Consider the following 11,862-nt stretch of genomic DNA (forward strand, 5'->3'; position numbering starts at 1 on the left):
GGAAGGAGGGAGTAAAGAGGAAGGGGGGAAAGGATGGAGGAGACATCCCCATGATTTCAGTGACTGCTGTGGAATGTGTCTTGTTCTTACACAGCTTCAGAAGCAGGCCTATAAGGAGGAGGGAGGAGGAGGTGACCAGCCGCTCTCCCTCCTCTTCAGGTGTGCCGGATCACCTCTCCTTTTCTTTCCTAGCCCTCCCCAACCAAGCCTGCTCAGGCCTTTCTAACTGGGCCTGGTGGGCGGGGGGAGTCACGTGATTTACTGTCCCTAAGCTCCATGGCCTATTACTCACACTGGGACACTGGGAGCGCCAAGGTGGGAGGAATGAACAGTTATGCAGGGACACGTGCATGCACTGGGACCCTCCCAGGCGAGTACGTGGTCATCTTATTTTTACTTCAATGTGAGTTTAAGTCAAGATTTTAATCCTTCACTGAGACATTTCTTTTGTAGATTTTCTCCTGTATTACTGTGTTTTTTGGGAATTAGAGGAGAGATGTAGAGAATTCAGGTAGCAGAGAAATATCCCTCTATTCCTTAGAAGACAGTAAGACAGTTTCCTTGGCTCCATCATTCACTTATTGTATCATGTGTGCAATTTCCCATAAGCCCTCTGTAACTCCATTTCCTCATTTGCATAGTGAGGTAGTAATACTAAATAATACTGGAAAGAAAAGTATGACGATTTCATGACAAAAGTAACTGTGAGGGGTCTTTGCCAAATATAAGATGCATCCTAAATGCCTGTTGTGTTAATTATGGTCCTTGGCATCATCAGCACCATGATTTTCTGTTCTAAGGAAGGTTCAGAAGACTCTGAAGTCTTGATCTTCTTTACATGCATTTTTTGCAAATGGCTTCACGGGGCTATTTCACGCCCCCCCGAGACTTCATGTGGGCAGAGTAACGCAGAAATGCGCGATAAGAGGCGTGTGACCCCCAGGCATGCATGGACTGTGGGCAAAGCCCACATCCCAATATTTATGAGGCATGAGTGTTTTCCAAAGAGCGGCATGGAAAACACATTTTCTCGATTTCATATGTTCAGTGCTTCAAAATCTAACCCTGGGCAACATAATAAACGTGTGTGTCTGGGGGGGCGGGGATAGCTTAAATTACTTATATGAAAATGTATTTAAAATCTCAAACCTCAAAATACAGCACAATGAAGCTGAACGTGAGCAATTTATTCTCAAATAAAGAAAAAAATCAGAGATTTTCCTACAACAAGGGAGATGGGAAGGGTCCTGGAAACAAACATGTAGGAGGATTATTTATTCTGTTCCTCCCAGTCAACCAGGGGCGGGAGGCCTGGGAAGTCCCCTCCCACTTCTGGGTGGGACACATCAGCTGGCCGCGGACTGTCCCCTAACTCCTCCCAACACTCTAGCACCTTGTCATTATTCAAGAAAGGAAACATGATTAAAAGTAGAGCAAAACACAGCTTACAATTCCCTGTCCCGTCTGCTCCCCGCGCGACGGAGAAGGGAAGGAGAGCCGCTCGATTGTCTGCCTCTCTTTCATGTCTTAATGATGATAATGTGACGATGATTATGTTGATAAAACATGCTGAGGAAACCTTTTTGTGTATAGAATAAAATATTTTCCATGGCACTTTTCTTTCCTAGTGGGAATTGATTTGAATCATGATGTGTTACACACAAATGCCTTATCTGTGAAATAGTCGTTAAGAGATTTGGAGTCAGATTGAAAAGGGTTCTATCTGTCAGAACTCTGCCAAATCCTCAAAGCATCCTTGTCTTCTCCATCTGTAAAATGAGATTAATTCCTTACCATGGAGTTCTACGTGCAGTGTGATGTGGACAGCATTTAGCACAGTGCCTGAAACACAGGCTCAGAGGGGAGGCAGGTTTCGTTCATTCAGAAACTGGAATTCACTATTGCATACGAGCCCTCCCCTGGGCAGCTGGGATATGATGACAGAAAGAACAGTCATTGTTTTTGCTTTCAGGGATCCTAGAGTTAATATGAGAATATCAAATAAATAATAGCACTAACACAAATATAACCACAAACTTCGTAAGTGCTATCATCAGAGAAAAGAAGAAAAAATGAAGTTAACAAAAACACAAAAGACAAAGACTTTAGTCTGAAGAGTTGTGAAGTCTTCTCAGATAAAGTTACGTTAGATATAAAAAGGAGAAGAAAAAGAATAGATGACATTAGTGTGGAGAAAGAGTATCTGTGTACAGAAACTGAGCAGAATGTGCAAAGGCCCTAAGGCAGGAGGCAACCTTGGGCAGGATGACTGGTGCTCAGTGAGTGGAGGGGGAGCGACAAAGGATGAGGCTAAATTGCACACAGGGCCATTTCTCTGCACTTATTTATTGGATTGCATTTCTTTTTCTTTGCCTTTAGACTAAGGAGTATGCCATGGGCACCTCCTTGAAACAGGCACCTCCTATTATCCCTGACACCTAGTGTAACCCTGAGAACAGTAACTGTTCAATGAACAAATGCAAAGCTTGACCATGCCCTGAATTCCATCAGCCTGCTAGCCCTGGTGTAGGTAACACAACTTCAAGATGCCGTCCCTAAATTTCCTGATTAATAGACCCTGGCTGCTTCTTTTACCCATGCAGCGGCCGCCTGTCCCAAACCAGGCCCCTTGTACTGCTCACAGTTCTCCTCTCTATGGCCCCTGGGCCCGGGGGCTCGGCTCTCTGTCAGCAGGAAAGACCTTCTTTTAATGCGTGGAGGTTTAGAATCTGGGTCTTATAGTAGAAGAGCTGCAAATTACAGGATACAATTATTTCAATTCTAATGCTTGCACTTCTTTCTGTATTTGGGAGAAGTAGGGTGGGGAGGATGGGTTAATTTGAGTTCAAGGATTACCTCAAACTCATAAATCTCTGCTTTTCCCTCTTCTTTCAATTTTTTCCCTTACAAAGGCTCTACTATTGAATAAAACCTATCATACCAATACAACTTCTGGCACCCCACATCCCTCTCCTCCTAACCCATGTGCATGCATGCACACACACACACACACACACACACACACACACACACAATTTTATCAGAATGGCTTATACATGTCTGAATCACAACCAGGGGTATGATTTGAGTTCTTTCCTATTGTGTCAAAGAAATCAGGAAATGAGCTGGCTCAGGGTTTGGTAAACTTTTTCTGTAAAAAGCCAGGTAATAAACATTTCAGGCTTTGTGGGTCACAGACCCTATCACAACTCAACTCTGCCAACTGTGGTGTGAAAGTGGCCTAAACTGATTTGTCAACAAGTGGATGTCACAGAGTTCCAACATAACTGAAAATTGAATTTCATATAATTTTCACAGTAAGAAAATCTTTTGTTAAAACCCCAACATTTTGAAACTATAAGAGTCATTCTTCGTTCATGCACTATAGTTTGCCAACCTGAGCTAATCGATTGCTGACTTTTCTTCTAGACATTTTGTGTTATGCTTAGGGCACTCCAAGGTCAGGCAGGGGTAAGGGTGGTGATGAGCGTATACCAACATCAGCCCCCCGCTGTACCTACCTACAGCTAAACTCTGATCTAGCCAGAACATCCTACTACAAAGGAAATAATTCAACTGGCTGATTGAATGAAAAAGTGAATTAAATATGAAATGAATGAATGAATGAACGAACGAACAAATGAATAAAAATAAGTAGTTAAAAAAAGAGGGCTTTCCTGGGTACTAGGAACATCTGATCTGGATCCACCTCGTAACTGTTCTTGCACTTTCATACATTTCCCTGACAGTTTTCAAAAGCAAAGCCCCAATTTGCATCTCTAATTATAAACATTTTGTGACTTGAGAGGGGAGTGGAGACTGGTCTGCATGTTATTACGTAGCATTAGGACACTAAAAACGATCAGAAAGGAGGCCTCAGGTCGGTGCTTGGAGAGGCATCTTCAAATCCCCCCCAAAAGTGGGTTCAATCAAGCAAGCATATGCAAAAGATTCACAATTTTGTATTTCAAATAAGAAACATGCTAAGGAGAAAACAAGAAGCTTTGCGGTTGAAGAGAAGCAGAGAGAAACACACAATCGCTCTTAGTCTGTCATTTCCCCCACAGAGCAGTAAATAAGAGCTTTGATACATAAAAGCAGTTATCAAACAGTAACAAATTAGTTCTTCACCATCTGTGATCCATGAGAGGGGGTGACAGTTTTAGTGTAAGATTTTAAAATATGAAATCAACTATTTATGAACCGGGTTCAGAGCCTCCATGTCTACCCGGCCTCTTAAAGCAGAACCACAAGAAAGTGCTGAGGTTTTCAACTAACAAAAGCCAGCAGTTGTGGCTCCTCTCTTTAAAATATGCTAATTACTGCCTGACATTTGTAAACAAGATGTTTCCTTCCATTCCACAGCTCACTATGCTTTCATACTTGCGCCTCACTTTAAAGAACCAGCTTCACACAAGAGTCTGGTGATTTCAGAGCCTCCGGGCAAAGGAAGTCCACCCTCCCTTGCTACCTTGGTCTGGATCTTGTCCAGACACCTATCAGCGGGATTCTTTGCTACCCAAAGCCTTGCCCTTTGGCTCTCCTGTCACACAGCTGGGGCCTCCCACCTTCAGCCACAGTCTCATGCAAGGCACCCATCAGCTTTGCACAACGTCGTGTGTTGTTAAGCTGGGCCTGATTCCAGGCAGCCCCAGGAGCTTCAGACCGAGCAACCATCTCAAGTGCCTCATTCCCAGGGTCAGGGAGTCACTTCATCACCCACTGTCCCTACCACCTATCTGTATGTTGGGGGGAGAAATCAAAGGACGCCAGATGCTGGTTTTCATCCTGGCTTGGACCCCCAGTGCTGCCTCTGGTTCCTAATCTTACCATTCCCAAGGGGGTAAACGGGTCCATTCCGAGAGAGGGGTTTGCAAATCCTCAAAGCAGTCCGTGACTCCTACTTTGGGAAGTAGGTATACAGTTCAGAAATGAAAGCAAGTGGTTTTCCCGAAACAGGAGAAAAACCCACCACTGGGATGTTAGATTTAACTTCTCCTCTTGGCCATATGGCGTTTTTCTTCCTCAATGAATTACTGTAGATTTTCCATGTATACCTCTGCTTCTATGTTTTGTTCTCCTCTTTCTTCTCCTTGGTTTGGTTTTTTTCCAAGTAGGAGGGAGAATGGAAATAAGTAAATAAACAACAACTTATTCTATTTGCAATTTACTACAACGTTGTAGTAAAATAATGACTGGATTGCAATTAGAAAGAGAGATGTGTTCAAATCTCATCCTGCTGTCACAGCCTAGAATGTGAGGCAGGCAAATCACTTTCACATTCTCTCGCCTATACAGTGGGAACAATCTCAAACAGACGAACTCAGGGAACATATATGAGGGTGCTTCTTACACGTCTGGTTCAATGAGAGCCTACAAGCATGCAGGCAGGTGACTCTACCTCTCTGAAGTTTGAGTGAGATCTTGTAAATGGGAACCCTGTGCAAACTGTAGATCTTGTAAACCTGTGCAAACTGTAGAGTGCTATGTAAGCAAAAGTCAGCACTCTGGGCTCTGCCAATAATTCACGGTGGAAGCTTAACCATATCATCAAGGGGCCTGTATCTGACAAATGCTAAAGCCCCTTCCAAAGCTTCATCGACCAATGGGTTCAACTGCATAATGGTGGGGATATTTAAGATTACTGAAAAGGCACTGTGACAGCTAGACTTGAAGACTGGCAGTGGCTCACGCTTTGCCCACAGGATCAGCCAGGTTTTGACTGCACTACTCTTCCTGCCCGGCCTGGGCTTCACACAGGGACACTTACAAGAGCCCTGGTTTTCAGTAACTCTATCTGGAAACTGGCTGCATGTTTATAAATCCAGCACAGAGTGTACTTAGATTCCTCAGCTCTAAAATTAAAGGGTATCTCTGTTATTTATTTACAGTATTTATTTTGTACTGCCATAATTCAAACCAAATCAAACTCCAACCCCAGAAACAATAGCCTGATGAATTTTTAAAAAAACTTTCCAAAATAAATCTATTTTTTTGGCTTGGGTTAAGTAGGGGAAGTTTCCACCCCTAAGGAAGAGCTTTGCTTTGTTTGTTTGCTTTGTGAATGCTAGAAGGCATTCAGTAAGTCATTACACAAGGGGTCCCTCTGTCTCAAAGAGGAGATGGTACTGGCGTCTAAATACTTAGGGAACTCATCATATTAAGAGTTATTATTTTGCAGCACTGAACTGCCAAGCATCAGGTTATACACAACTCAAAAACTGTAATACTAATGTCATTATCTCTATTTTACAGCTGTAAGAACTGAGTTCAGAGAAATTTTATGGCTTGGACAAGATTGGGCCATGATGGAAGGAAACTCAAACCAAAGCCTTTCTTGCCCCTGCAAGCCCCGTGTCTTTTTCACGTGACTCGAGGGCACTGCCCCTCTTGCACACAGCTGCTGAAGTCTTCCTTGCTGTTGCTTCCCCCCCCCCCATGTGTTTTCCAGTGAATATTTTCAGGAAGTCCCAGAAGACATTCAGACCCCTCCCCAGAAAGATCATCCTTTTCCCAGGAAATCCTTGCCCACAATGTTGCCTGTCTTCAAAGTGTTTCTCACTTCATATGGTATTCAAATCAGCCCTCGGCATGCCATATGCACCTGTGAAAATTCACTTAATAGAAATATATAAACAATTACTACATGTAAGGGAAATACTTTAATGGTAATTCCAAATAAAATCCCCCACAGAAACAGCGCCACAGAACCATCAGAAATGCCGCTGCGTGGACGAGACAAGTGAAGAAATGAACAGGGGAAACAGGATTCAAATATAAACTCACGGCTTCATGAAACTCCAGCAGAACTGAATTCTCACTTCGCCTCTAATTCCTCTTCACTTTGCTCCTGTGGTTCCTAAAACACAACTTATTGAATAACGTGTCTCTGTGTTGCTTTCTCCCCCAGAAGACATGGTCCTGGCCGCGTCCTCATCCCCCTCCCAGCCCTTCACCCGACGGGGCCCTGCGCGCCCTGCTTCCTGCACAGGTCACCACCCCGGCCAGGCCGCGGGGACCCCTGTGCAGCCAACGGACGGGGCTCTGCCTCTATTCCAGCACAACCCAGGGGTGAGAAAGAAGCTTCTGAGACGCATCTGAGCGCGATGCCCCCGCAGGAAACCCTTTGACGGCCTCCCCTCGTGCCTGGGGACCTGAGCATCCATGAAGAGGGCCCCAGGCTGTTCCCGACGTTGGCCCCTGCCTCCTTAGACGCTTCACCTCTCACTACACTCCCACCCCAGGTTCAAAGTCTAACTGTCAGCCACATGGTCTTCCTTCCTTCTCTCCTTCCTTCCTTCTTTCTGAGCAAAATGCACCTCTCGACTCTTCCATCAGCCTGAACTGGCATTCCTCCGTTGCCTGGCCAGTTGCTATTCATGTCCCAGACTCTGGACTGGGAGCGTCTCTGGGAGGCCTTCCCACTACCCTCTCTAGGTTTGGTTCAAAGTCTGTGCTGGGAGCATTCATTGGCATAGAGTTCTTTCATCTTCCATCTCAGTAAATGCTTGTCTTCCTCATGATCTAGAAGCTCCACGAGAGCAGGTTCTGTGTCTTTCTCACAGTTATACCCAGTGCCTGAACCAGCAGCACGTAATGTGGACTCAATCACCGTTTCTCAGAGGAACGAAACGAATGAGTTTCAAATACATTGACACATTAGTAACAATGGGATATGCTATCCAACACGAAGTTAGAGCACCAGCCTCCCCAGATAATGTTGGTGCAGCTCCAACCAGAGCTCGTCTCTTCCGATTCCTCATTTAATACTCCTATAAAGTCAGGTTAAAGAAATGAGAGTAGTATATAGGGCTGAGTCTCAGCAATGTCATAATGAGCCAAGTGATTTTCATCAGAGAATGATGTTCTTGAAGCTCAGTTTTCTCATCTCTAAAATGGGAGTAACAATACCTGTCCTGTCTTCTTCTCAAGGACATTATGGAGAGCTAATGCGATAATGCAAAAATGCATTATAAACCCTTAAAGGGCTCAAAAAAATAAACAGTATCTCATTGGGAAGGAAGGAAGGAAGGGAGAGAGGGAGGAAGAAAGAAAGAAGGATACCAGCAACCTTGACTGTATGAAATAAAAGCTAACCCTCACTGTGTGCCAGGAATTGCTCCATGTCCTACCCACTTATTCCTACCAGCCACTCAAGGCTTAATGAGTGGTCTTCTATGCTTACAGCAGTGTGGACAATGAAAACTGAGAGTTAAGACCCTCTATCTTCATTCAGCAACACTTCCTTGTTGGTGTCTACTATGTGACAGCATAGAAAGTGCCCAGCAAACAAACACCCTAAACTAGGTCGCCATGTTGAACAGGTCGCCATGTTGAATAGTAGGGCACCACTATGGTGACGTAGTCAGTGTGCTAGTTCCCCGGGGCCGCCGTAAGAAATTATCACAAAATGGATGGCTTTAAACAAAAGAAATCTATTCTTTCACAGTTCTGGCGGCCATAAGTCTGAAATCAGTGTGTGGGCCGAGTTGGTTCCTTCTTGGGAACTCAGAGGGGAGTGTGTTCCTTGCCTCTTCTACCATCTGATGGCTGCCAGAAGCCTCGTGTCCCTTGGCTTGTAGGGACTTCCTTTCTATCTCTGACTCCATCTTCATGTGGCACTCTCTTCTCTATTTCTGTTTTCACTTCTTATAAGGACACCAGTCATTAGATAAAGCCCACTCTAATCCAGGATGACCTCATTTTAACTAGATGTAATTAGCTAGAAGTTAAAAGTTAAAATTGGTGCAAAGACACCAATTCCAAATAAGATCACTGCTATGAACTAAAATATGTCCTCCCAAAATTCAAATTTGAAGCCAAAACCACCTGCATGACTGACTATATTTGGAGATCAGGGCTTTAGGAAGTAATTAAAGTTAAATTCGGTCTTAAGAACAGGGCCCTAATCTGATAGGACTCAAGTCCTCAAGAGAAGAGAATGAGATACCAGAGCTCGCTCTCTCTTTCCACCACGTGAGGGCACAGTGAGAAAAGGGCCATCTGCAAGCCAGGAACAGAGCCCCCACAGAGCCTGAGCATGCTGGCACCTTGGTCTTGGACTTCAGCCTCCAGAACCTAAGAAAATAAATTTCTACTTTAATCCACCCAGTCTATGGTATTTTTGATGGCAGCCTGAGCAGACTAAAAGAATCACACTGTAGATTCTAGGCAGACATGAATTTAGGGGGACACTGTTCACTTCTGTACAGTCAGTAAACCCCGTTAGCTTTATCCCTTCTGAGATCAGCAAGGCAGAGAAGACGATACGTTACTTACAAAGATCGTCACTGATATTTGGAATGGAAAGTCGCATTTATGTGAAAAAGTACTTCACAAGGACTCCTTGTTTCCAGTAATGCAAAACAAATGAGGAATCCTTGTGATACTGAGAATAATGGCTATTCTTATAGTTTAGCTGGCGGGGGGGGGGCATACATTTACTGTAGAAATGTTTGCCTTTCGTGTGTTTGCGGTTTTGCTGGTTTGGAAATAATATTTTTGTGGCCGTCCTAGTTCTGCTCTGCACACGCCTTCATTACCCCACTGTCACATGGGCATATGGCACAGAAAGTGCAGAAAACATGGCCCAATTTGTCTAAATACCAACTCCAGGCCTCACTCACCACAGTGCCCATCGCACTGGGAGAACACAGCTGTATAACCTTATCAACACTGGCTGAAGGAGGGCCCGCCAGTTCAGTGCTGATCCAGAGCTCTTATTTGCCTTGGCAATGCTGGCTGCACATTTGGAATGAACAGGTTGATGAGGGAATCTGAGGTACTGGAGGATGGAAGGTAGAGAGTTTCCGTATTTCTGACCTCTACATAGATTCAAAACATGCAGCCAACTTTCCTATGCCAGAGATTTTGAAGAGTATTTTTCCCCCCTCTGGAATCTTCTGCTTGTATGGGACTAGGAGTCGCATAGTTTGTTGTTGTTGTCGTCTGTTTTTTTGGCACAGGATTTGGAAAATCATTACATAGTGATTTCCTCCAGGGGGGAAATGGTACCCCTTTCTCACATCCCAACTCCTATTCATCTGCAAATAACAGAACCAATGCAGAGGCCACAAGTCTATGAAGGTCTATTTTCCTTCCTGGAGGAGCCTAATACGGGGGCAGGGGAAACACTCAAAGAATTTAATCAAAGAGTCATTTCTAACAAATAATGTCTAACAAAGCATAAGAATAACATAGAAGATCATTTCTGCTTAGCAATGCATCCGTCCAGTCATGGAGGGTTAACTGAACACTTGCTCTGAGGGAAAAAGACTGGAGCCATGATTCCAGCTCTAAAGGAACCCACCATGGGGGGCGGGTGGAGGGAGGGGAGACACACAACTTCACTTCTTCTTAGCAAATATGATCTGGGGCAATTCACACTTGAGGCCTTGGTTTTCTTATCCATATAGTGGAGACAGCAATATCAAGGCCTTTAGCATCAACTGTCATGAGGTTTCAATAGACTGAAATGAGGGTAACACTGGTTCTTGGCTGGGAGTCTGAGGAAGAACCTTACCACATGATGACATCCCTAAGTCCCACGTCACAGGCAAAACGGCGCACACCTAAGAGCAGGGAGAGTTTCAGGGACGAGGTGAGATGCAGACGAGCACTGCACCACGGGAAGCTCCACCTGGGAGTGCATGTCTGGAAACCAGCCTCAGGCTGGCCCCCTGGCTCACAACCTCAGAAGCCCTAAGCTCTACACTTCCAGAACAGACTGGAGAGCATCTGGAACCCTGCACTTTAAACCCTTTGGGCTGCATGAGTATTTTACCATGAGCATGTTTTACTTTGATATTACCTCTGAATGAAGAGGATGTTCTAGCTACAGTCTCAAGGTTATTTTCCAGCTCAGCTGTGTTCTACAGCCTTTGTCAGTGCTGTTTAGCCCCCAGCTCCACTCCACGGAGCACAAGGGATGCATGTGCAGGGGGTAGAAAAGGAAAAGCCATGCAACAGGAGACTACAGACAAGCTTCTTCCTCCCTGGGCTCTGCCTTCATGATGCATGCTGTCTCAGGCTGGGGAACAGAAGGTTTGTTTTCCAAGGGCTGTATCAGCCAAGAGGAAGAAGGACTGGAAACTGGGGAGGGCTCAGGGCATGCAGTCCACATTTCTGCATAGTGCGTGCTGCACATCAGGTGAGTCTCACCTCTCAGCAGGGCCCCAGACTGGGAGCCTCCTTGGGCAGGTGCTGCAGTAATCAGAGCCGACAGGGTGCCCAGGACTCGGGGTAGCCCGCCAACCCAGGCAGAGCTGAGACGATTTTCCTCCCAGGGTCTCAAGCCTCTGCCTCTGAAATTGGGGCCACTTTTGGGAAGACCCCAAGCTCACTCACTGCAGGGTCCGCCCTGGGCCAGGGGCCTCAGAGTGAGGATATCCTTGGGTGTGAGCCTGCACCAGCCAGCTCCTCCTCAGTAAGGCACAGATTTCCTCTGAGAGTCTATAAAGCTCCAGGCATGCTGGCCGAGAAGCCATGGAGAAGGGGCCTGCCTGTCCCCACCCACAGACCGGCCACACAGGCTTTCTGGGAGAAACCCAAATTTGTCATTTTACCTCTTCACTTCTTGTGAAGCTCTTGAGAGGAAAAGAAAGGGCAAAACTTGTACATATGCAAGCCCATGTTATAGAACAAATGTGAGAGTCTTTCCCTTGATTGTGGAGAAAAGAAGGGCTGGAGAGAGCAAAGTCTGGCCCAGTCAGGCCCTGCCATGAACTTCCTGTATATTTGGGGAAATCAACTAAAATTTTTTTTTAATTTTTTTATTGTTATGTAAATCACCATATATTACATCATTAGTTTTTGATGTAGTGTTCCATGATTCATTGTTTGTGCATAACACCCAGTGCTCCA

Source organism: Callorhinus ursinus, unplaced genomic scaffold (genome assembly GCF_003265705.2).
Source record: "Callorhinus ursinus isolate GAN/ISIS: 27379988/994484 unplaced genomic scaffold, GSC_fseal_2.0 scaffold10, whole genome shotgun sequence".
NCBI classification, from domain to species: Eukaryota; Metazoa; Chordata; class Mammalia; order Carnivora; family Otariidae; genus Callorhinus; species Callorhinus ursinus.